Consider the following 25,866-nt stretch of genomic DNA (forward strand, 5'->3'; position numbering starts at 1 on the left):
TCAATCATTTTAAATCTGATGAGTCTGTATTTTTAGATCTCTGTGTCTCATTGTCACTCAAGAGACTGTAGACTTTCTACATCTATCAAGAAATTGCACTGAAACTGCATCATGTTGTTTGGATCATTGGAAAAGATATGTTGAACTGTTGCCATAATATATGCACAATCAAGTTAATAAGAACAGTAAATGCATCACAGGATAATATGGTTTTAAATTTAGAGACTTTGCATGCTTATTTAAAAAAAAATAAGCAGAAGAAGCAATATCAGAAGTCTTGGGAGTTAAGAATGCATATGCCCAAAGAGAAAAAGCCTACCATTTAGTGGAAAAACTCAAACATCAACTAGATAAAGAATAGCATTCTCAAAGTCCAAAACAAGTAGTGCAGTGCATGAAGGTATTGAGGAAGCTCACAATCTGTATAACAAAAATGCTTGAAATACCAGAGGAAATACACTTTTGCTATTGTATTATAAAATAACATATTTATTCATGGCTAATAACTAAGTATAACATTCCATGCTAAGGACCAAAGTCCTTCATTTTCTTTTTGAAACATTGGAATGGTTTTCCATAATAAAAAACAGAAACAAAAACTGCTTCTCAGCAACAGAATGATGAGTTTGTTCTACTGGAAAGTGTTGTTTGGTAGTTTTGTCTTTATCTTGCAAGAGGCTCCCTGTTAATTCTCAGCATTACCTGTTACTCTTGATTTCATCACTTTAGGAGTAGAGTTCATTTTATGGGCCAAACTTCCTACAGGAACACCAGGTCCTCTCTTTGCAAATAAAGTTCCATTTAGTCCTGGCAACGCAAGGCTTTCTGGTTCAAAGAGAAGAGTCTTATAAGACTTCTTGGACACCAAATAAGTCTTACAAAACAACATTTTGATGAATTAAGTGTAAATGAATCAGAAACATATGGATTAAATTTCCTTTGAAATATGCATGCCTTTTCTCAATTAAGGGGGAAAACGTTTGGCAAAATGTATTTTTGCTGAACCCAAAATACTAGAATAAAGCTCACTGTTTTCCTGGACCCCCAAATTATACTGGAGTCTCTTTTCTTTTAAAATTAATTCATGTTTAGACTTAATACTGTTTATTTTTTTAAATCCGAAAATGGCTTTGCTCGGACCTCTAATTACTTCCTTGGATATGTGCTTTCTTTGGTTATTGATAAAACCCCAGATACTCAGAAGTATGCATCCAACTTTATATTCACATGTCATCAAACTTTTGGTAGAAGATATGTACTCTGCTTCTCTGTCAATAATTTTGCAATCTTAAATTTGCATCTTATTTAAACTCACAAGTACTATGTAAATTGTCTAGATTTTTTTCCGCATTCTGTGGTCGCTTGGGAAAAGCATGGACCAGAAGGATGTTTGAAGATGCCGAATAAAGAGACATCAGGTCCCAATCCTGCAAGATAAACATAGTGACACCCAATAAGGAAGTGTATAATGTGTATCACTCATTCTGCTGCTATAAAGATGTTCACTCCTTTTCTCCTCTCCTTGTTATGGCATGGCAATAGAGGAAGAAATGAGCACAGTCGATTTTTACTAAGTTTCAGTACCATTTTTCCATTTTTGACTTAATTTACCTCTTTGGATGGGCTTTGGCTAAAAGGAGACAGAAGAGTAAATGCTTATTGAATTTACTCTGCTGTGTGCATTGGCAGTTAAGGTCCTATTGTTGTTTCACTGGAGAGTTCTAGATAAAAAACGCAGGACTTTTGACCTCTCCAGCCTACTTTGGACAATTTTTCATTTTTTCTCTAAACCATAAGCAAACAAGTCTTCTTCATTTTCGCACTTTACCCAAGTTTTCCTCCCTCAGGGCCCTTGCACATGTTGTTGTCTGAACTCAGAACACTCCCCTACTTCCCACTTTCCAGATACCCCATCACTAATCATACTCAGCTTTTAAGTCACAGTTCAAATGTCACCACTCCAGAAAGGTCTTTCCTGAACAGGTAGCTTCCTTTCTTTTCCAAAGCTTTTTGTTTCCTTTATAGCATTTAAAAACCACAATTTGTAATTGTTTTAGTTATGTATCTGTTCCCTTGTTTTCTGTCTATTTCTTCTACAAAGGCAAGGACCGTATTTGCCTTGTTTATGATTTTTCATCTCAGTGCCTAGAAAAGAACCTGGAACACAGAAAGTATTGAATAAATATTTCTTGAATGAATGAAGAGAAGGATGAGGCATTAGGTGGTCTTGTCCTTCTCCTTTGGGCCTGTGGCAAACTTGCTCTTCAGCAGACAGAATTGGGTTTGCTGGTACGTTACTAATTTCTGTCTGTTGTCCTGGTTTATTTATTAATAGTAGCCTCTTTCACTTTCAGCAGCATCCTGGTTTAGATGATAAATTATATGGTTCCTCCAGTCATCCAGTATTTTGAATCTTATTTACTTCTTTTTCTGTAAAGACAGTGTCCACAGTGACCCAGTGTCATATGGGAATGGTGCTCTGGTTGGATATACCTGAAGAGAACATGTGACTGTACCTATCTGCGGTCTGGAAGGCACTATACTCTCCAGAGAGGGAAAAGAATATTTGTTCATCATACACAGCCAAGTTGAGAGGTGATTCCAAAAAGAATAAGGATGTATATCATCTAGCTTCTGAGAAGATATATAGAAATGATCTCAAGCAGACTTCATGTCATATATGAATAAAAGAAAAGGTAAATTGAGATGACTTGGGAAGGGAAAGGAAAGTCATCATGACATGAACTATGTTAGTTGTTGAAGTTGTAAAGATTTCTAAGACTTTATTCCTATCTTTGAGGGGTTAATAATTTGCTCCAGGAAAAGACACATACATGCAAAAAAGGATAAATAGATTACATGTACAATGTGAAGAAAAATGTGCTGTAGTAGCTCAGAGGTTAGATTCAGAATGTTTGGTGGCCAGGGACTAAGGAAAGACCTTTGACGAAGTAATTGGAGGTTAGATTAATAAGCCTAACCTTGTGTGACTCAGAAGGTGTAACTTGAGGAAAGTAGGAATGGAGAGAAAAGATATAAAAGCCTGAGAGATATTTAAAGTAAAATAAATTTACTTTACCCAGAAGTAAATTTAATTAAAAAATATGAAAGAATCTAAGGTAGTTAACTGTTCTATTTGGGAAATTACTGATGAAAATACATGTAAAAAAGCTTAAAATTTTAATCTCAACATGTTCCTCCAAATTTCCAAGGATTCAATAAATTAGAATAAGTTAACTTGTATAAGTTTCCTATTCATTTTGACATGATGCTTTTGTTTTATAGATTTGTGTCTGCAGGACAAGTTTTGAGAGATTGTTTATTTTTTCTTGAGGGCTATATTTGAAATTTGGTAAGCTGCCACTGCGTTAGTATTTCCCCAAGTGTGTTCATAGAACATGACATCTGTGGGAAATTAATGGTGTTAGGACGAGAAGGGGTTCATGGTCAAATTATTTTAGGAAGTTCTGGAATCAACAAAATAACAGGTTTATTTTTTGCAAGAATTCTCAGGAACTTTTATATGTTAATTTATCTTGCAATTTTAAAAATAGGGTGCAAGTTGCAGAGTTTCTAGTACTTTTTGAAAGATAGAAACTTGTTTTAAAAGATAAAAAATAAGAAGCAGATACTGAGACAAAATTAGGAGTGCAAAGATTTATTGGTGAGTAACCAATGAAAGGAAAGGAGAGAAAACAGGATTGGGCAATGGAAGCTCTCAGGCCGATCTGACAAAGTCTCTGCCAGCTCCATGGAGAGCTCTGGAGCAAGAATTGTCCATTAGCGAAGTCCTCGATGGTGCTGACACAGTAAGGCCCAGGCCTTTGTACTGGAGTCTTGCTCAGTTACTGGCTGGTACCACACTGAGAAGATTGTGACCTTAGTTCAAAAGCTAAGAAAGATGAGTTAACAGCTGGAAGTTGTCAGTTAACCACACTCCTTGCAGCTGGGCCATATGTCCTTTCTTGAAGGGGGGTCTGAGCGGTCAACTTCTTTCACGAGGCAGATACACTTCACACACATTTGGGCAACAGCTCCTCCAGGGTTGCAGTTTGCCTCTCTTTCTGAGGGGAAACTTGGAAGACGAAGGCTAGAGGGACAAATTGTCACTATGGTTGGTCTTGGTACTGTAACTCTACTCATCCTCTCCCTCTACCACCATATGTCCTAAATTCCCTTTGTCCTCACCTCTCCTAACACAGGCAGCTCTCTTAATGGTCCAAGACCATCTCTTCTCAGTCTAAGATCACTGCATTTGTCCATTAATGGTCGTGACTAAGCAAGGGAATACCAAAAAGTACTCACGTGGGTCACCTCTCTCTCCCTACTATGTAACAGCAATATTACCTCCTCTTGGGGATAAAGATCAATTAATCCTGCCAAATATGACTTATCTTTTTGCCTATTGATCCCTGAACACAGCTGTACCTTTTAGTTCTCTGGCACTTTTTGCCGTGTCTTGCAGCAGAGAATACCTCTTTGGGGACCAGCAATTTTAACCTTTCAGAGCCCAGAGTTGCAGGGGGAGAAAATTCACTGATTGGGCATTTGTAAGGATGGTAATTGGGCCATAACTTCATCCATCCTGTGGTTCCCATACCCATTTAGTCTTCCTACTGGGGCACAGTGTCTCTGATTCAGTAGATTCCATTTCCTGGAAGATGGCACCACATGCTTGCAGAGTATTGTCTTCCAGCTGGTCTTTAGCCATGATTTCAGAAGGTCTTTCCAGTGTCCCATCAGGCCTGCTGCCACAGGATGGTGTGGAATGTAACACAACCAGTGGCTCTCATGGTCATGGATCCATTCATACACCTCCTTCACTGTGAAGTGGCTTCCTGGTCAGATTCTACATTTTGTACTTGATTCTATGCCTGTGGAATAGATACTCTATAAGCTCTAGATGTGGCTCTGTAGGCAGAAAAGGCAAACCCATAAGTATAACATTCATAAATATCTATCACTGTGAGACCAAATCACTGGCCCTCAAAGATGCCAGAGATCCAGTGTAGTAAACTTATCACCATGTGGCTGGTCAGTCTCCTTGAGGCATAGTGAAACACTGGAATTTCAACTTTAGTCTGTTTTGCTGGTAGGGTGGGCCTTTGGAGGCAGCAGTAGCTAGACTGGCCTTGGTCATCGGAGTCCATGCCATTGGGTACATGTGTAGCATCCATCTGTCACCATGGTCATTTTTGACAAGTGTTTATTGTGCCAGCACTGAGGTGGCTTCTGACAAAGTCTAGCTAATATCAACTGGCCAATTCCTTTGGTCTGCTTAGTTGTTTAGTGCATCTTATGTGATGAATGCTTTTGATGGGTCTTGAAATATAATGCAAATATCTACTCCTATATGTCATTCTGTGTGCTTCTATGCCAGACTTACCTGTCTTCAATCTTTCTTTCTCAGGCTCCTGATCAACTGGCCAGGCCATTGGCCACTGCCCATGAGTACATATATTTTCCAATCTCAGGTCACATCTCCTCTACAAAAAGTGGATGATGACAAGTACACTGCCCAAAGCTCTGTTAATTGTAAAAATTTTCCTTCTTCACTTGGCTTTCAAGGCCACCCAGGAGTGAGCCTGTAATGAAGCTTCTTCCTATTTCCTACTTCACCTGCACACTGAGCAAATCCATCCATAAGTCAAGTTCAGCCTCTTCTTACTTTAGCTTCCTGATAGAATTAGATATCTCATATGGCCTGAATGTGCACTTTAGGGTATAGGGTGCTGGCACAACCATGTTGGGTAATGTGAAGGACAAGTTACTTCTTTATGCAGCTTGCTTGTGTCTTCTGATCCTGAAAGCACCATTTTCATCTTATGATTGCTGCTAGAATCACCCAACTTTGTGACTTGGAAGGTCTGACAGGACCCAGATTATGATGGGCATTTCTGGATTCATAATCACTTAAGATCCCACAGACAAGCATTATATCACTACCTGACCCCAACAGGACTCCAATAGCTATTTCTCAAAAAGCATGTAATTCTGTGTTGTAGATAGAAAGCCATACTTCAGAACTCCAAAAATCTGCATTAAGATTCTCTCACAAAGGCTTGCAATATACTCCGCATTATATCTTTTTCCACCATTGACCTTTAACACTGTTGGGTCTTCTGTATTCTATGGCTCCAGTGGCATGGGTACTTGCACCATGGCTTGAACTTACACAGTATACCTGAAAAGGCCTACAAGGTATTATCCTTCCTTTTTTGTAGTAGAAGATATAAGATGCAGCAATCTGAATTTTACTTTAGAGGGGTTATCCTGATAGTCCCTATCACTAGAACTCCCACAACTTTACTGGAGTGGTGGGTCCCTGAAGCTTCGTAGGGCTTATCTCCCACCCTCTGATGTACACATTTCTTATCAAGGTCCACAGCCACTTTTTGCTCATTCTACTCTACCAATGTGATGTCATTGACATAATAATGGATCAATGTGAGATTTTGTGAGATACATAAATGGCTCATATTTCTTCAGTTTATGTCATGATAAAGTGTACAAGCATTAACAAAGTCCTTCAACAAAATCATGAATGTATATTAACATTTGTTCTATGTGAATGCAAACTGTTTCTGATATTCTTTCTTGATTGAGATAGAGAAGGACACATTTGCCAAATCAGTAGCCACATACAATATATCTGAGGCTGTGTTAATCTACTCTTGTAGTAATGTCACATCTCATAAGGCAGCTTGTTTGAGCTTGTGGTAGTCTATGGCCATTCTCCAGGATCCAACCAGTTACTGCGGGACTAGATTAGAAAATTAAGTGGAAAAATGTATACCTGCATTCTTTTGATCTTTAAAAGTGGCACTAATCTCCTCTTCACCCCTGGGATATGATTTCTTTTATTTTTTATTTTTGATGCATAGAGCAGGAACTGTTTTGGAGGTTCCCAATTGGGCTTCTCAGGACAGTTTTTACCCTGTAGGCCAAAGAACCCATGTGAGGGTTACTCTGAGTGCCAAATGTATTATTCTTAATAACATAATAATTTATTTAGGAGTTAGGAGAATGACCAACTATTAGGTCCACAGACTCAGTGGGATCATTATAAACTGAGTTTTGGCCCGGACTTCAATTATTCTCTGGCCCTTGCATGTCCCCATTCTAATAATGGGTCACTAATGATGCTCTGGTCTCAGGGTAATAGCCCATGAAATACCAAGATATTTCTGTTCCCCATTGTATAGCCACCTGAACAAAAAGCCATAGGACCCCTTGGAGAAGGACTGGAAGAATCATCACAGTACATACTTGCTATGGTGTTGCATTGCCCTTTCTCCTGGAGACCTGTCCACCTCTTAAATCAACAGTTTCCAGATTTGAAAACTGGTTCATGTTTGGGAACTTATAAAGGGCTTATGACATTTTAATGGGGCAATGGCTCTCACACTGCTGCTTGTTCATTCTTGTATACTTGTTTTATAAATCAGTTTTCTTGAGGTAGAATTGACATAGAATAAAATTCTATTTTAAGTGTTAAACGTGATAAGTTTTGAAAGCATAGTCATGTAACTTTCTCCACAATCATGATATAGAACATTTATAACATTCTAAAATTTCTCTCATGCACTTTGACAGTTATTTTTTACCTCTATCCCCAGCTTATGGCAATCACTGTTTTGCATTCTTTTACTACCATTTTGCCTTTTTAAAATTTCATATGAATGGAATTATATAGTATATAGTCTCTGGGAACCTGCTTCTTTTACTAAGCATAATACTTTTGATACTTACCTATATTGTAGCATGTATCAGTATGTCCTTCTTTCTTTTTGTTGGGTAGTACTCCATTGAATGAACATTTCACAATTATAATTATCAATAGAGATGCTATAAATTTTTAAGGAAAGTCTTTGTGTAAAGTTATGCTTTTATTTCTCCTGAGGAAATACCCATAGGAATACAATTCCTGGGTTGTATAGGATGTATATGCCTAACTTTATAGGAAATGAACAAGCTTGCTTTCCAAAGTGACTGGAGACATCAGCAGTGTGTGAGAGTTCCAGCTGTTCTGCATCCTTTCCAAAACTGGAATGAGTCCCTATTGTCACAGGGAGTAAGTGATCCAGTCCCCAAACTCCATTTTACTGCCTGCTTTTCAGACTATTGCTTGTTCCACTATATTTGTTGCATCTCTTGGGAAGCAGATTCTAAGCCAGAGTTAGGAGGGAAAAGATTTATTGGCAATTAACACCTGTGAAAGGAAAAGGGAGGAAATCAGATTGGCAGTGGGGAAGAGGATCATGATGAAGATCTGACAAAGTCTCTTAGCCCAATGAGAAATCGAGGCAAAGTGTGCTTGTTTTAGAGGAGTCTCAAATTGACTATTAAGTGGCTGGGCCCTTTTACCATAGTCTTGCTCCACCATTGATTGGTGCCACCTGAGAAGAGGATGAGCTCAGCACAAAAGCTGAGGCAGACATTAATGAGTTAACAACCATAGGCTGACCCCTAACTGTGCTCTTTGAGATTGGGTAAAATATTCCTTCTTGATAGAGAGTGTCTGAGTAACACATTTCTATGTTTACCATAGAGTGTCATGCTCATCTACTATTCTATGGAACACACTTCCATCCTGGGTTTAACAGGATTCTGTTAATTCTGCTAATTATAATGACAGTAAAACTGTTTATAATGGATAAGCATAACTATTGATTGATTAATATTAGTATAACCTGGCAAATATTTAAATAATTGTATAATTATAGCTACAACTAGATGCTTTATACCTACACTAAACCTCTATTTTCTTATTCAACATCTGATCTTAAATAAAATTTTCTAACTTTCTCCCACAGCTTTGGAACTTAATGGATCAAGAACACTAGGTTTATTTATGACATTTTAAGATTCTCCCCACACCACAAGTGGATGTTTTGTTAACAGCAGTAATTTTTATTTAGCTTTATCTTTTCCTTACTTAAGTATTGGAGTAATTCTCTATTATTTTGTATTGTACTTCTTTTCCTCTTCTCTCTGGCTTTGTAGAGAGAAATTACTATTGCTAGGTAACGACTTGTGGGTTTTTTGTAATGTTTCATGGTGTCTCACCAGCGACCCTCTTGAGGAGAGCACAGATGAGAATTCCCTCCCACTCCAAGTAGGAGCCTGCAGGCGGATTTCCTGCTTTCAGAAGCCATTCCTGAACATTTTGACTCCCCAGCTTTCCCCCCTTTTAAGGAAGAGCTTATTTAATACTAATTTGTGTTCAATATACAATTTCTTTAATAGGATTTGAAGTTTGCAGCTTTCGTTTTTTTTTTATATAGTTACTTTTGAAGCAATTATGACTTCTTTCTGGGAAAAAAAGCATTTAAAACAAATTTAATTAGCATTTTCATTCTTGGATTCCTTTTACTAAAAATTATGATTCCTGAACCTTTGAATTAATGGCATCCTTGTGACTAGAAAAGGGCAACAAAAGGAAATAGAGAACAATTCTGAATTTGGGCAGTGGTTAGAAAGAATGGAAATAAATATGAATTATAACATTTTGTTTTTCTCCTTGCACATGGATGTTTCCGAGACAATAAAAATAATGACTTCATAGCTAGGGGCAGAGTTTGATACCAAGATGCAAATCATAAATCCAGACAGAAATTTTGAAATGAGAATTGAAAATATTAAAAGAACTGGATAGAGAAATGCAGTGTGCGTGTGTGTGCGTGTATATGTGTTTTGTTAACATCTGTCTTTTAACCTATATTTAGAACTTCTTATTAAAGAGTATATGTTATAGGATTATATTAGGTTATTGAAATTATTATATCCTTTTGAATGTTTTCAATTAATATCATTTGTGTCAAAAACTTATCACTTCAGTTTTAAAATAATTGGAAACAAAATTCATTATTTTTCATGCAACCCAACTAAAAATGCTGATGCACATATCCTTGTCTAACAGCTAAGGAAAATAAAGAACAGATTAAAGTATTGCACCAAAGAATTTATAGGAGAATTAGGATTAATAATCATAATTCCCAAGTGCTATGGTTTGAATGTGACAATTGGTCAGAAGTGACGTGCTGCTCTAAAAAATACCTGAAAATGTGGAAATGGCTTTAGAACTAGGTAATGGGCAGAGCCTGGAAAAATTCCGAGGAGCAGGTTAGAGGAAGCGTGTATGGCTGTGAACAGAGCTTTAAGGACAATTCTGGTGAGGGCTCAGAAGAAGAAAATAGCTGTAGGGAAACTGAATCTTCTTAGAGATTGCTTAAGTGGTTGTGATCAAAATGCTGGTAGAAATGGATAGCAAAGGCCATTCTGATGAGGGAAATGAGGAATATCTTATTGGAAACTGGAATAAAGGCCATTTTTGTTATAAAATTGCAAAGCACTTGGCTGAATTGTGTCCATGCCCGAGGGCTATATGGAAGGCAGAATTTAAGAGACATGAACCAAGATCTCTGGTGGAAGAAATTTCTAAGCAAAATACTAAAGTAGCTGTGTGGGTACTTTTCACGCTTATAGTAAGTTGTGAGAGGGTAGGAATAATTTAAAGATAGACTTGATACTGAAAAGTTAAGCAGAGTGGAAAGGTTTGGAAAATTCATAGTCTGGCCATGTAAAGAGTAAAAAGCAAACCAAGGATGTGGCCAAATGACTGTTTGCTAAAGGGAACTGTAGGGCTAGAAAGGAGCCAGGTGCTATTCATCAAGACAATGGAAATTGACCTCAAAGGCATTTCAGATCTCTCTGAGCCTGCCTCTCCCGTCACAGGCTCAGAGCTCTAGGAGGGCGGAAGGATTTTAGGAGATGGGCCCAGGGCACCCATCAAGGGCACAGTCCCCAGGGCTGCCTTGGGACTTCATACCCCACATTCCAGTGCAGTGCTCCTCAGGCACCCAGGGGTAACTCAAGTGGACTCAGGTATGGCTAGTGATGCTGCTCTGAAGGGTGTAAGCAGTCAGCCTTGGCAGCCTTTACCTAGGGATCAAAAAATCAATTGGACAGTCTGGGGATCCAGGCAGAAACCTGCTACAGGGGTGGAGCTGCCACAGAGAATCCCCGCCAGGGCAATGCCTGGTGGAGCCATGGGAGTGAGGCTACACCTGAGGCCCTGGAACTGTAGATAGAGCTCTGCAACTCAAGCCTGGGAGAACTGCAGGCAGGAGATGCCAACCTATGAGTGTTGCTACATTGGTGAGTGCAGCAAAGCCATAGGAACAGGGCTGCCCAACTCCCCCCACCCTCATGTATCCAGGAGGTGGCACATAAAATAAAAGAGTATTCTGGAGCTTTAAGGTTTTGTTTTGGATTTTTCTTTATTTCAGAATATTACAGGGATACAAATGCTTTGGTTACATAAATTGCCTTTGCACCACTTGAGTCAGAGCTACAAGTGTGCCCATCCCCCAGACAGTGCACATCCCATCCTTAAGGTGTGGTTTATCCATACCCTCTTCCACCCTTCCATTTGCCTGATACATGATGAATGTTACTTCCATATGTGCACATAAGTTTTGATTGATTAGTACCAATTTAATGATGAATATATGTGGTGTTTGTTTTTCCATTCTTGTGATACTTCACTTAGAGGAATGGGCTCCAGCTCCATCAAGGATAATAATGCAAGAGGTAGTTCACTATTCTTTTTATGGTTGAATAGTACTCCAAGGTACACATATACCACATTTTATTAATACACTCATGCATTGATGGGCACTTGGGTTGTTTCCACATCTTTGCAATTGTGAATTGTGCTCTATAAACATTTGAGTGCAGATGCCTATTTTATAGAATGTCTTTTTTTCCTTTGGGTAAATACCCAGTAGTGGGATTGCTGGATTAAAAGGTAGTTCTACTTTTAGTACTTTTAGAGGGGTGGAGCTTTAAGGTTTAGTATTGTTTTCCATGTTGGGTTTTGGACTTTCTTGGGGCCTGTTACTCCTTTCTTTTTGCCTATTTCTCCCTTTTGGAATGGGAATGCCTATGCTTGTTCCACCACAGGATTATGGAAACATATAACTCATTTTAATTTCATAGGTTAACAGCTGGAGAGGAATTTGCCTCAGGATGAATTGTGCTTTAAGTCTTACCCTTCTCTGACTCGGATGAAACTTTAGACTTTGGACTTTTGAGTTGATGCTGGAACAGGTTCAGATTTTTGGGGTTATTGGTATGGGATGAATGTATTTTGCATGTGAGAAGGACACAAATTTTGGAGGCTGGGGTGAAATGCTATGGTTTGAATGTGTCCTCCAAAGTTTATGTGTTAAAAACTTAATCTCCAATGCAACAGTGTTAAGAGGTAGAATCTTTAAGAGGCGATTAGGTCATAAGGGCTCTGACCTCAGGAATGGATTAATGCTCTTATTATCAGAGTGGATTCATTATTGCAGGACTGAGTTCCTTATAAAAGGATGAGTTTGGCCTTCCTCGCTTTCTCTCTCTGCAAAGGTGATGCTTTCCACCATGTTATGATACAGCAAGAAGGCCCTCACCAGGTGCCAGTGCCTTGATTTTGGACTTTCCAGTCTCCAGAACTGTGAGGAAATAAGTTTCTTTTCTTTATAAATGACCCAGTCTCAGGTATTCTGGGTTAGCAGCACAAAATGGACCAAGACACCAAGTTTCTATTTTTTAAAATAACCACACTGCTTTTTAGAACTCTCATTATATTTTCATTAATTTTTTTCTAATTCTTATTAACAAATTTTATATTGCAGATATTTTTTTAAATTACTCAATGTATTCTTAAGCACAACATGGAAGTTATTAACTGGTGATGGTTAGCTAGAAAAATACATAAGTAATTTCTGTCAAAAAACTTTATTTAGAATTTGTGTAAAAATCATAAATAAAAGTATATAAATTCTAACAATAAATCTTACTTTAACTCTAATCTTAATATAATTCTTAATATGATGCTATTGAAAATGTATTTTAATTGCCCATTCTATCCCATAAGTGTTGACCTTTAGATACATAAAACGTGATTTATATTTTCTACACTTAAAGAGAGTGATGTAAAACATGGAATTCTACCTGTCTACTAGAGTTCAGTGAAAGGGAAAATGCTATGAGAGATTTTGGGGAGTTCATAACGTTTACTGCTACTGGAGTTTTCTATTTATCGGGGGAAACTATTATGCTTCTCTTAGTGTTCTAATAATTACCTTAATGCTGGATTTCTCAAAGCAACTGTTATTTTCTACATCTTTTGTGGGAACACATAATCTCCTTGGATATGAAGTATACTGCGTAAGCATTTCTTTTTATCATTGCCTCTCTCTTTTCACAGAGATAACATATGCTGGGATAACTTTTGATCTTGAGAGCACTCAATTAATACTTGGTGAATGAATTATTGGTGACCAATTTTTCTCTCCACTTTTTTTTTAGGATTTAATGACAAAATATAGATAACAGTTTTCTCAAAACACATCTTGCCTACAGGTATAAGATGAATGTGTTAATTCCCTGATCATTTTATTAAAAAGAATATAGGACTTTGAGCAAGGTAATGGAAACTGCTTTTCTTTAGTACTTTTCCTATCTTACTTTCCTTACCGGGATCTATGAGGCACTTTATGAGTTGTTTTTTATCATTAAACCAAAGACCAAGGAGATGAACATTTTCTTTAAAAATGTTATATCTAAAATTTTATGTGGGTGGGAGAGTATTTCGGATGTCTAATTTATAGCTAAACTTTGTTGGATCACACAATGCATAGTTTTCACCCATGGTGCATAAGAGACTTGATTTCACATAGAGTAGATATATCCAGGGCCATGAAGTCTCTAGGAGAAATGAATATAATGTTTAAGACTATGGGGCATATGGAGCTTAATCTATATTAGTTTAAACAGTTCTATAATTTAAGGCTGAAGACTATTTATGTATAAACCATCTTCAAATAATCATTTTTTAAAAAGCTGTTTTCCCCATTTAGAATGTAATAATGTAAAAGACTGTCAGGAACAACAAATTTAAATATTTTTGTGATGATGCTGGTGCAAGGAGGTTTTTAATGACACAGTGAATGTGTTTTTGTTAGAAACCATATTGTTTTTCAATAAAACACAAATGTGGCTTTGTCACAAAAGTATCACTACCTAATAAAACACAAATATGATTCAACTTTGTGTTTTTGAAGTGGTAATTGATAGACTTTTACTGTAATCTCAGACATGTAAGAAAATATAAAATCAAAAATTTTATTAGATTGTAACATAAAAGAGTTTTATATGGGTAGCAGCATGTGTGACATATGTTTAAATCAAAAATTTTAAATGAAGACTTTTTAACTACTAGTTAATATTTTCACTTGGTAACATTTAATTTACATAATTTTGCTTAGTGTCATAGGTGCCAATATGTTTATTAAATTTAACTTGAACCATAACAAAAACAAAAATATAAGGTCATTAAATATGAAATGTACAATTTTGAATCAAAAGTTTAGTTTATTATATCTCAAACAGGAAGCAGTACAACTAATCAAAATAGGTACCTAAACCATTGGCATGATTTTGCCATCTTAACCGTAGCTTGTTTATGCCAGCAGCAAAGAAGCCTGAAGAGCCAGGCAAAAAGGCATTTTCCATACCTTGTTGAGAATTGAATATTTTTCCTGGCAAGAAGTAGTCCAAAACCTGGAAGAGTAGTAGTCAGTGGATGCAAGGTTTGGTGAATAGGGTGGATGACAGAATTTCCAAGTCCAGCTGCTGTAGTTTGAGCAGCATTGTTTGTGTGACATGTGGTTGAGCATTGTCTTGCAAGAGGATTAGCCTGTCTCTCTTGACCAGTCTTGGCTGCTTAATCACAAGCATCCTCATCATTTCATCCAACTGGTTGCAGTAGACATCCACTGTAATGGACTGACAAGGTCTCATGAAGCTGTAGTGGATAATACCAGCTCTGGACCACCAAATAGACACCATTAACTGTTTTTGATAAATATTTGGTTTTGAACTGTGTTTCGGCACCTCATCTTTATCCAACCATTGTGCCAAACACTTGCAATTGTTACAAAGAATCCATTTTTCATTACATGCAACAATATGATGTAGAAATGGTTCACCTTTATGTCGTGACAGTAGAACAGGACTTCTCAAACCATTGACATACTGTTTGTTCATTAGTCACATCCTTCCCAAACATTTCATTGATATTTCCAGCTGTCTGCCCTGCATTGGTTCCACAATGGAATTCATATTCGAAAATAAACAAATTTTTGACTTATGCATGATTTCACAAAAATTGCTTTAAAAAAATTCAAAAGGTAATCACAAACTACAGTATGCATTTGTAAAAACACTGAGGATATAACTTCATAATAAAAATAAAACAAGAGGTGTCAAAGTGAAATGGCAGAGATATCAACTATCACACTCAGTATGTTAGGAAATCGGACATTTCATACTTAATAACCTAATACTTTTGGTTTACGTTCACTTCTCATATTTAAAATATTATCTCATAAAGTAGATTATATTTTGTGACTTATGATTTTTTATTCTCAATATAAAATTGATTGTATAATTCAATTTACATGAAACATGTTGCATCCATTCAAAAACATTTTCTAATCTCTTTTTCTGCTTAGTAAGATCTCTCTGTAAATATTTATGAGTTTGCCCTTTAAAACAAAACAAAAAGAACTTTTAAGATTCAAAGCAAAACACAACAAAAGAAACAAATTGGGAAAGTATTTTTTTCTTGGCAAGAGATCTTTTTATGAATTTTTGGCTTAGGACACTATTGAAAATTGCGACATTTTATTCTTTTTCTGGGGCAAGGGCTTCCCTCTTCCTTCCTCCCATGTAATTCTGGGTGCTGATTCTGACCTCTATGTTTATTTTTATGCAATGATGACAGCCCATCTTTATGTTGACCAGCCACTGACAAAAACATTTTTAAAGGTAAGCAGTGACAGTAGTGCTACCCCATCATTTTTCAGGCTATAAATTTAATCTCCTGTGGCAGTCTTTGTTCTGTACTGTCTTCCAGATTTCTCATATGCATTTTACTTTGTCCCACTCCCATAGTATAAATTATTATAATTTCTCAGAGTGTTGACTATTAACTTCTTGTAAGATGTGTTGATTCTATAAATGTTAGAAGACAAATTCTTGACTGCCATCTACTTATCCTATCAACCCTCCAAGCTCCTAATTCTTACCTAACTTAATATCCTCAATGTCTTTTTATACATGATCCTGCAACATGCTGTCACCTTTTTGAAAAATTACTTTAATCAATGTTTCTACTGAACCAATGTGTTAGCTTTATATTGCATAATGTTTAGAAATTATTTGGAATTTTATTGAACTCCTTAGTCATTTTGGCCTTTTGAACATGTAGGTACAAAGAGCTTGCTCAGGGATAAAGGGATTTACTAAAAAGGAAAGACCACATAAAACATTTTTGATTTTTCCATTGTGTTTGCATAGATTAGCATGAAAGACCAGAAACCATAGTCATATGGTTGACTCAAATAAGATCTACATTTTTGAATGGGACAGCAAAAATTTTTTTATGACATCTTAGGTGTTGTATATAGGTATTTAATGTTTTTTAAAATATTTTCAACTTCATGAAGAAAGTCCCCTGCCAACAGAGTTATTAAACATTAGAATAGGTTTAATTTGCATTTTAGAATAGATGGGATATTCACCTCCCTGAAAGTCTTTTGAGAACATACAAGAATAGAGACTCAAAAAGTTCTTTAAGAGGTTTGTCATATTTTTACCTATTGATAACAATATCTAGAAAATTTTTAGCATTTTTAACCTACTGGGATATAAACGCAGAATATATATATTTCTTCTACTGCCACTGTAGTCTCTCAATTCTCCCTGTGTTTTCTGTTATGTAGTGGGATCCTTTAATGACCTCCCCGTTTGATTCCATAAGTGTTATTTATGTTTAGGGCCTGCAGAACTGTGGACTCTCTCATTGCTACCTCATTTGCTTGAAAGCTTCCTTCTTCCCCACCACCCACTCTCCCCCCTCCTCCCTCATCTAGGCTGGACCAGTGGCTTAGAGCACATGTGCTTCTTTCCACAAAATGCACTCCACTCCTGTTCCCTGCTCTATCTCTTCCCTAGCTCACCCTTGTGCCGTTTGCAAGGTGGGTGGCGACCAACAATCTTCTTACAGGATTTTGCTTGGCAATATCATCCTTCTTTCCTTGGTAGTTTGCAACTGCTTTTTGTTTTTTCTGTTGCGGTGGCTTGATGTAAATGGATGGTGGTACCTCCAGCTCCAGGGACAAGGGACTCCATCTTGGGGGGATTTGTTGAGTTTGTGATCCTCTGTTCTGTCATCCCACTAACCCCCAGCTAGTGGTTTCAGGCTGGCTTCCTGACTCTTTCCATCCCTTCAAAGCAGACTGTTGAGCTTCAGGGTATCACAATCTGATTTACCTTCTGGGTCCTCAAGGCTGGTATATGGACACGTGCCAGCCAGCCATTGTTTATCAGCTTTGGAGAAAGTAGTGACATTTTTCCTAATGGTATGCTATATCTGCTTTAATCCCTGCATTATTTGCTTTGGAAAAGATATCAATCAGCACTTCACCCCTTTAATACTCTAAGATAAAGTGTAAGTACTAGAGAAGAGAGAATGATTTTATATTAAAAATTTATCACTTTCAGAAAAATACAGGAAAGGCAGTTAAGTAGTCATTCCAATATACTCTCTTACTTGTTTTTCTCTGTATTTTTCTCTGAAGTGATTGTTTTTATTTCTAGTTTAGCATTACTCGTCAGAACTTTCCCAGTTTTTGTTCCCCTTCCCCCTGGAATTCTGCTCTTGCCAGATCTCTGTAAGGTAGACAACATCAGTTCTAAATAAGTAGAGTCTATAAAAATTGCTTCAGATTTTTTATTAGCTCTTCCAAGCCAAATTAGTCTGTGTATGCTATCCAAATTTAGGTTTGCAAAGACTTATTACAAAAATATTACTAAATATATGTGTCAATAGGTGTTGCAGGTGATGCAGGACTGTGAAGGATGCAGGTGTCTTCATTCATTTTTATGCCTTTTTCTTCCCCTGAGTAAAAACTTTACAGATGATTGAATGGGGAAGTATTCAAGTACACATAAATCTTATCCTACTAAAGACAAGTTGTATTCATATCTCAAAATTCATAGGGTTTTCTACAAAGAGGTTGCAGTTTTTCCTTTTCTATTAAGTTACCAGTGGCAGGAGGACAAGGAAACAAAAACCCGGGAGCTGCAAGTATAGGACTCATAAACCCTGCTGCAGGGAGCGTTCCATCTAGAGGAATCAGGTAGCCCGAGGCATAGCTAAGGGGCTCACTGAGCAAGTTCATGGATACTGGTAATCAGCAGGAATAGGAAGTCCAGAGCTAGGAAACTGAGCAGCAGCAAAGAATTAAGTTTAGGTGGAGTCTTAATATAGAAGTTGGGTGGGGGACGGTCAGTTTGAGATGTCATTATGTGGAAGGAAGTCTGCTGGAGTGGTCTAGCCCTAGAGAAGAAAATTTAAACACAGTGCCAAGGGTTCAGTTATATAAGAGGACCTGGAGTGACAGGCATGCTAGTTGAAGCCACCACAGAAGGGAAATGAAAGCCCAAGTCCAGGAGGCCAATGAGCAAGGGAAGAGTACTGGTTCTGAGCCTGCACATATGCCAAGGTGAGACTTGGCCATGGTACCTCCTGGGTCTGTCTGGTTGATAGGTATAAAGAGAGCTTAGAATGGCCCAACAGTTCAAGTCTGTGAAACAAGATCTTATCCCCAGCATAACTGGTATCCTGACTCCTAAAGTTAGGCCTGAGCCCGAAGATGGGCTCACAGGGAAATCCAATAAGGCACACTGGAGAAGGCAAAACAGGAAAACAATGCTTGTGCCAAAAAGATGAAATTTCTTTTTTCTCCTTAGGTTTTGGTTTCAAGAAATACAATTTCAGGCTAAAAGAGTTCACTAATGTCCGAAACTGACCCAAGAGGTAAAACTTTATTTGACTATAGGGCATAAGATGTTAAGGTTATTATTTTTTCGTGTTACTATATTATATTATTTCCTTGGAGGGAAACAAAGTTCAGATAGACACCCCCAGACAACTTTCAGAAAAGTGCTAGAGGACAATAATTTAAAGCCATAGTCTGGTAGGAGGTCCTGTCATAACAATGTCATTAGAAAAAAAGACAATGTTTTATTATCTAGTTATTAGTGGGTAAGGCCTAGGATGCACTGGCTGTGCATAATGTAGGTATACATAGGTAGGGTTTCCTTAGAGACCATTTTAGCTTACTTTCATTTGTTTTTGTTTTTAGTTGGTGAATTCTTAGTGAGACATTTACATATTAGACAAATGTCCTGATAACTTAGCAGTATTAGTGCTCATCTGTGTTGTCAGAATCACAGGCAGATTAAAATTTACTATCCCTTTGTCTGTTTGTTAAATGACTATTTGAATAACATCCATTGAGAGCGTTATTGTAGTATTAGTACAAAACTAATTTGTCCAAATGAAATGATTGGGAGCTAAGAGTTGAAGCTATTTCAACATGAGCAATATTTTTGTTAAGAAAAATGTATTTAATTTGAGGATGAGATAAAAAGCTTTTTAGTGTTTCTGTCTCAAGAAACAAGACTTCTGGATTTGAAAGTGATAAATTGTTTTGTTAATGAGGGTTTTTTGTTGGTTTGTTTTAAAAGAAATGACACAACTATATCCATCAAAACATCATTGCTTTGTTCTTAGGAAAATTATTTTCTTGGTTGAATTTCCCTACCTTTAAAAAAAACTTTGTAAATTTATAGGTTTTAATTAGTTTAGGAGGTTTGCCACACCTCTGATTTTATGCCATTATTTCAATGAAGTTTCCCTCCTCCTTGTTCCCTAATCCTACTTTATTTCTTATTTTCTGTACTGGGTTATGAAAACTGCTTAAACCTGCAGGTTCATTGGATTGTTTTTTGTCCCCTTAAATTATTATCATTTGGAAGATGCTCAAACTGAAGAATTTAAGCTAGCTAATCCCAATTTCCTATTTGTGGTCATGGAGTCTTTCAAATTTTAGAACATTACATTAAATTTTGAAGATAAGTGCAAGACAAATGTGTATTTGCTATAAAGTTAATTAAGAAGGGCAGACTAGAATTAAGACATTCATTGTTTTCTTAACCAATAATGTTTTCTTAATTTAAAGAGTAATTAATTTCATACCAACACAATTTAGAGGATCATAATGAAACATAAAATGGTGAACACTGAGGTTTAGAAACAAATTCTACTCCATTAAATTTGAAAGCATACTTACATAAGAAACAAAAGTCAAAACAACAACAACAACAATAACAACAAACAACCTTTCCTCTGCTCAATGCCCAGCAGCACACAATGCCTAATTGCTCTTTAATCTGACTTCTGTAGGGTATCAAGGAAGAGATGAAAAGAATTCAGAGATGGTTTGATAAAGTAGCAGTGAATAATGGTTGGGATTATAGGAAATATGTTTTTCTAACTGAGTAGAAAAATGGGGTTAAGAACTATATTTGCTCATTTTAGTAAGTTAAATCAGTACTAGGTGAAAGGAAATGTCAAACAAAGTTTTTGGAAAGCTAGAAAAAATGCCATCTCTCTCTTTGATTTAAGAAATTGCCGGCCTGGCGTGGTGGCTCACGCCTGTAATCCTAGCATTCTGGGAGGCCGAGGTGGGTGGATTGTTTGAGGTCAGGAGTTCGAGACCAGTCTGAGCAAGAACGAGACCCTGTCTTTATTAAAAATAGAAAGAAATTATCTAGACAACTAAAAATATATATAAAAAAAAGTTAGCCGGGCATGGTGGCACGTGCCTGTAGTCCCAGCTACTTGGGAGGCTGAGGCAGAAGGATCGCTTAAGCCCAGGAGTCTGAGGTTGCTGTGAGCTAGGCTGACGCCACGCCACTCTAGCCAGGGCAACAGAGCGAGACTCTGTCTCCAAAAAAAAAAAAGAAATTGCCATCAGACAGAACCACAATAGAGTTTTAACTTAAGATTCAGCTTAATTTAATTCACTAGAAAGCTTTTGTCTATGGATGCTTTTTATTATTAACTCAAATGCTCAATACATGTTGTTGGGCAATAATTTGAAATTGAGAAATTTTTTTAAAATAATAAAAGTTTTCAAATTGTGGTTATTCTTTAGAGTGCTCTGCCAAATACCTCTAGATTATATTGACTAGACTAGAGTTTAGAATTTCAAGTGGCCTTTTACTTTTTGTTGTTGTTTTCTTCTCTCCTTAACCCAATTATTTTATTAAATTTTTCCAATATTTACTCAGCTATAAGAAATAACAGTGATATGGCATCTCTTTGGTTCTCCTGGAGAGAGTTGGAACCCATTCTATTAAGTGAAGTATCCCAAAAATGGAAAAATAAGCACCACATGTACTCACCAGCAAACTGGTTTCCCTGATCATCACCTAAGTGCACATTTGGGAATAACACCAATTGGGTATTGGACAGAGGTGAGGGCTGGAGGGAAGGGATGGGTGTATACCTACTTGATGAGTGAGATGCGCACTGTCTGGGGAATGGACACGCTTGAAGTTCTGACTGGGGGGATGGGGGGAGGGGATGGGTGCATACCTACGTGATGAGTGCGATGAGCACTGTCTAGGGAATGGACACGCTTGAAGCTCAGACTCGGGGGGTATGGGGGGGTATGGGCAATGTGTATAACCTGAACTTTTGTGCCCCCATAATGAGCTGAAATTAAAAAAATAATTTGCAATATGTAATATATTCAGATGGTTCAAAATTCAGAAAGTATTTAATAGATAATTCAAAAAAACATCTATCTCTTATTCTTGAGGCTCAGCCACTCGTAGTCTTCCCACGGGCAACCAATGTATTTCCTTTCAGAGATGTTTGTTTGTATGGTACACTCTTATACCCACTCACTTTTTTTTCTCATTTTCTAACGAAATGGCAGGGTTCTATACTTTTTTAAAACTTAAAAGATCTTAGAGATCCTTTCATATAAGATCTCTTTATTTATAAAAAAAGATCTCTTTATTACTTCCTTTGGCTGCATATTATTCCATTGTAAAAATGTATCATAATTTATTTGACTAGTTCCTTACTTTTGGATATTTAGGTTTCTTACTTTTGGATATTTAGATTGTTTCCACACTTTGTCTATTACAAAACATATAACAGTGAGTAATCTTGTGCATACCAATTTTTATCTTTATCATGCATGTCTGTGAGATTAATTCCTAGAAGAGGAATTTCTAGTTTAAAGGATATACGCATTGCCATTCTAATGCTTCTTGCCTATTGATATACAAATTACACTCCCATCCACAGTGTATGACAGTGTGTATTTGAAGAGTTTTTCGAATCAATGAGGAAATGGACTAGTCATCAAATGGTGTTTGGAAAAGTTGGGAAACTGTATGAAAAGTAAAATTGGGTTCATACCTAACACCCCATACTTAGGAGTATATTTCAATTGGATCAAAATTCAAATGTAAAAAAAATGAAACCATGAAAGTACTGTAAGAAACCACAGAGAAGACTAACAGATTCAACCATGTTGAAAAAAAAAAACCACGAAAAACCTCCATGGGGAAAATATAAGAAAAGTCAAAGGGGAAATACTAAATTGGAGGAAAATACTTATAATTTGTATCATAGAGAAGGGGTTAATTTCCTTAAAAATTTAATGAGCTCTTACAAAATAATAAAAAGCAATAGCAAAAATATGAACAGAGAGTTCACAGAAAAGGAAATACAAATGGCCCTTAAACACATGAAATTATGCTCAAAGTTCCTAATAATACCATGTATCTAATAATAGAAATTTTTTTTCATACAACTTCATAGTTTTCCTAACACCATTTATTGAATAATCCATCATTTCCCTACTGATTTGAGACATTATCTTTATCAGATACTTACTTCCTGTGAGTGTTTGGATGCAGATCTGGACTTTGAATTGTATGTCATTTATGTGTTTGCTTTTTTATGTGTCTATAACCATGTCATTTAAATTATTTAGACTATTTTGTGTTTTAATATCTAATAGGGCTTATATCCTCTTATAATGCTAATTTTCCTAATTTTCCAGCTATTATGACCTTTTTTTCATATTAACTTTAAAATCAGACTGTCTGGCGACCCACCAAAAATGTTGATGCTTTTACTTGGATTGTATTAAATTTATTGATTAACAGAATTTGGACATTATTTATATAGTTGTTCTAGCCTGCCATTATGTTCTAAAGGAAGTTTTAATGTATCTTCATAGAAATATATGCATTCCTTAAATTTTTTCTAGGGTTTTTTACTCACTATTATAAATATGCCTTAGCTTTCATAGATTTTTCTTTGTTCATATAAACACCATTTATTTGAGTATATTCGTTTTGTACCATATAGTAACTTTATTGATTTCCCACATCACTCCTGGTAGTTTTTTGGTTGAATCTCTTTCTGGTTTTTCAGTTATCCAATCATATCATGTATAAATAGTGATTTTTTAAAACTTTTTTTCTGATTTTTATAGTTCTAATTTTTTTCTTTAATTTTGTTGGGTAATGGTAAGAGTGAATATCATTATCCCATCTCTGCCTTTAGTGGGAAAGCATCTACCATTTCTCCATCAAGTGTGGTGCTGGTTTTTGGGTTGAGATGTAAAATATCTTTCCATTCATTTTGTACTGAGATTTTTAAAATTTAATGATGGATATTGAATATTATCAAATGCTTTCCCAGAATCTAAGATAATAAATATGTAATTTTTTCCCTGGGATCTAATATTGAAATGTTCTAACATTCCCCTGGCTTGTAGTTTTCTTTAATAGGATAATGCTGGATTCTATTTCCTATTTTTAATTTATCTTTCTTCAATATTGTGAGATTGGTCTGTGGTTTTTTTGTGTTTGTGCCTCTTTTGTTGGACTGTGACATCAAAGTTATATTCGCTTCCTATTAAGTGGGTGTTTTTCTTATTTTCCTATGCTCTAGAAAAGTTTAAATGGTTTGGGAATTATTGTCTTTTTAAAGGATTAGTAGATTATCATATGAAACCACCTGGAAATTAGCTCTTGAAAGTTTTCTCTATTTCTCCACTGGTAATATTTCTGTTTAGATTTACTCTTTTCCTGGAGTCAATTATTATAAGTGGTATTTTTTCCTGAAAATCAACTATTTCATACAGGTTTCAAAATATATTTGCAACCACAATGAACTACCATTTCAAAAGCATTACGATTGCTGTTATAAAAAACAAACAAAACAGAAAATAAGAAATGTTGGCGAGAATGGTGAGAAATTGGAACCCTGTGTAATTTTAAATGTTTCTTGATTCCTTAAATCCATTAGTTTTGATTTTCCCTCTATCTAGTCAGCCCTTCTCCCTTTTCTTTGCCTGAATGTCTCTTATTAAATTTTTATGACTTGGCTTAGTTGTTATTCCCTCCAGGGAAACATCTGAATGTCATCCACCTGCCCTTGCTGCTTTTCTGTTATTTGCTTACTACTCTAGTATTACCTGCTATCAATGGATTTACTACTTTGATAGGTGGTAAGGTGACCTTACCTTACTCTACCTTACCTTATCTCCGAGGTTTCTGGAAGGCTAGGTTCTTATTACGTGCAACTTTTTATCTGTAGAGATTAACATAGTCTGGCCTTTAGAAAGTTCTTACTAAGAGTTTGTTGAAATAAATGCTTATCCTTTTAAACTTAGAGCAAGAATGCTACCAAGTTGTATTACTTTTGTCAACTCCTTTCTTGTTGTGGGCATCACCTGAGGTTGACTACTTAATACATTTTATTTGGACTATTTCAGAGCTCCATGGTCCAGTCGAGTTGTTCACACAACCATTCCATCTTACCATTTTATTTCTAAAGCACAATTCCGCTTTAGACACCTTTAATGCCTTCCTGTATGTAATAAAATGTGAACTCTGTAGATTTGTTTCAGGACAATTCCTGATTTGGCCTGATTTTCCAGCTTTATTTCCCAAGGATTTCTCCTCATAGATTCTATATCCCCCATGCAACTTGCATTACTGTTTTTCTTAATGAATCCTGTACTTTCCCACATTGTACTACATTTTTATAAACTTTTTTCTCTCCTGAGAACCTTTTTAAGTTTTACTATCTTTGCTGATTAATACCCCGTCTACACTTAAAGCCCCAGTTCCAATATTATCCTCTATGTGCAACATCAATAAAGGTTGTAAGTGCGCCACACAGTATTTGGTGCACTGTGGATATTCCAGGTAGGTTTTCTTCCTTCCTGATTCCCCTAATTGGCTCTTTTCTGAGCATCCATAGGGCTCTGCATTACTCATATGGCATTTATTCTATTTTATCTTGTATTAGGTTGATGCAAAAGTAATTGCGGTTTTGGACTGTGAATTTTAAATCATCATAACTAGGCTCAAACACATCTTTGTTAATTAAAATAGGAATCATGACAATCAACACATTTTTGCCAACAAGAGATAAGTTTGTTTATTCCTATAGCCTCACAATCGGTGCTTTGGAATTTGATGAACTCTTGGAAAGCATTTTCTACATCCCGCTGATTGTGGAAGTGTTTTCCCTGCAAAAAGTTGTCGAGATGCTTGAAGAAGTGGTAGTCAGTTGGTGGGAGACCAGGTGAGTATGGCAGATGAGGCAAAACTTTGTAGCCCAATTCTTTCAACTCTTGAAGCGTTGGTTGTGTGAAGTGTAGTCGGGCGTTGTCATGGAGAAGAATTGGGTCCTTTCTGTTGACCAATGCTGGCTGCAGGTGTTGCAGTTTTCAGTGCATCTCCTAGATTTGCTGAGCCTACTTCTTGGATGTAATGGTTTTGCTGGGATTCAGAAAACTGTAGTAGATCAGACCTGCAGCAGACCACCAAACAGTGATCATGACCTTTTTTTTG

Source organism: Lemur catta, chromosome 12, assembly GCF_020740605.2.
Source record: "Lemur catta isolate mLemCat1 chromosome 12, mLemCat1.pri, whole genome shotgun sequence".
NCBI lineage: Eukaryota > Metazoa > Chordata > Mammalia > Primates > Lemuridae > Lemur > Lemur catta.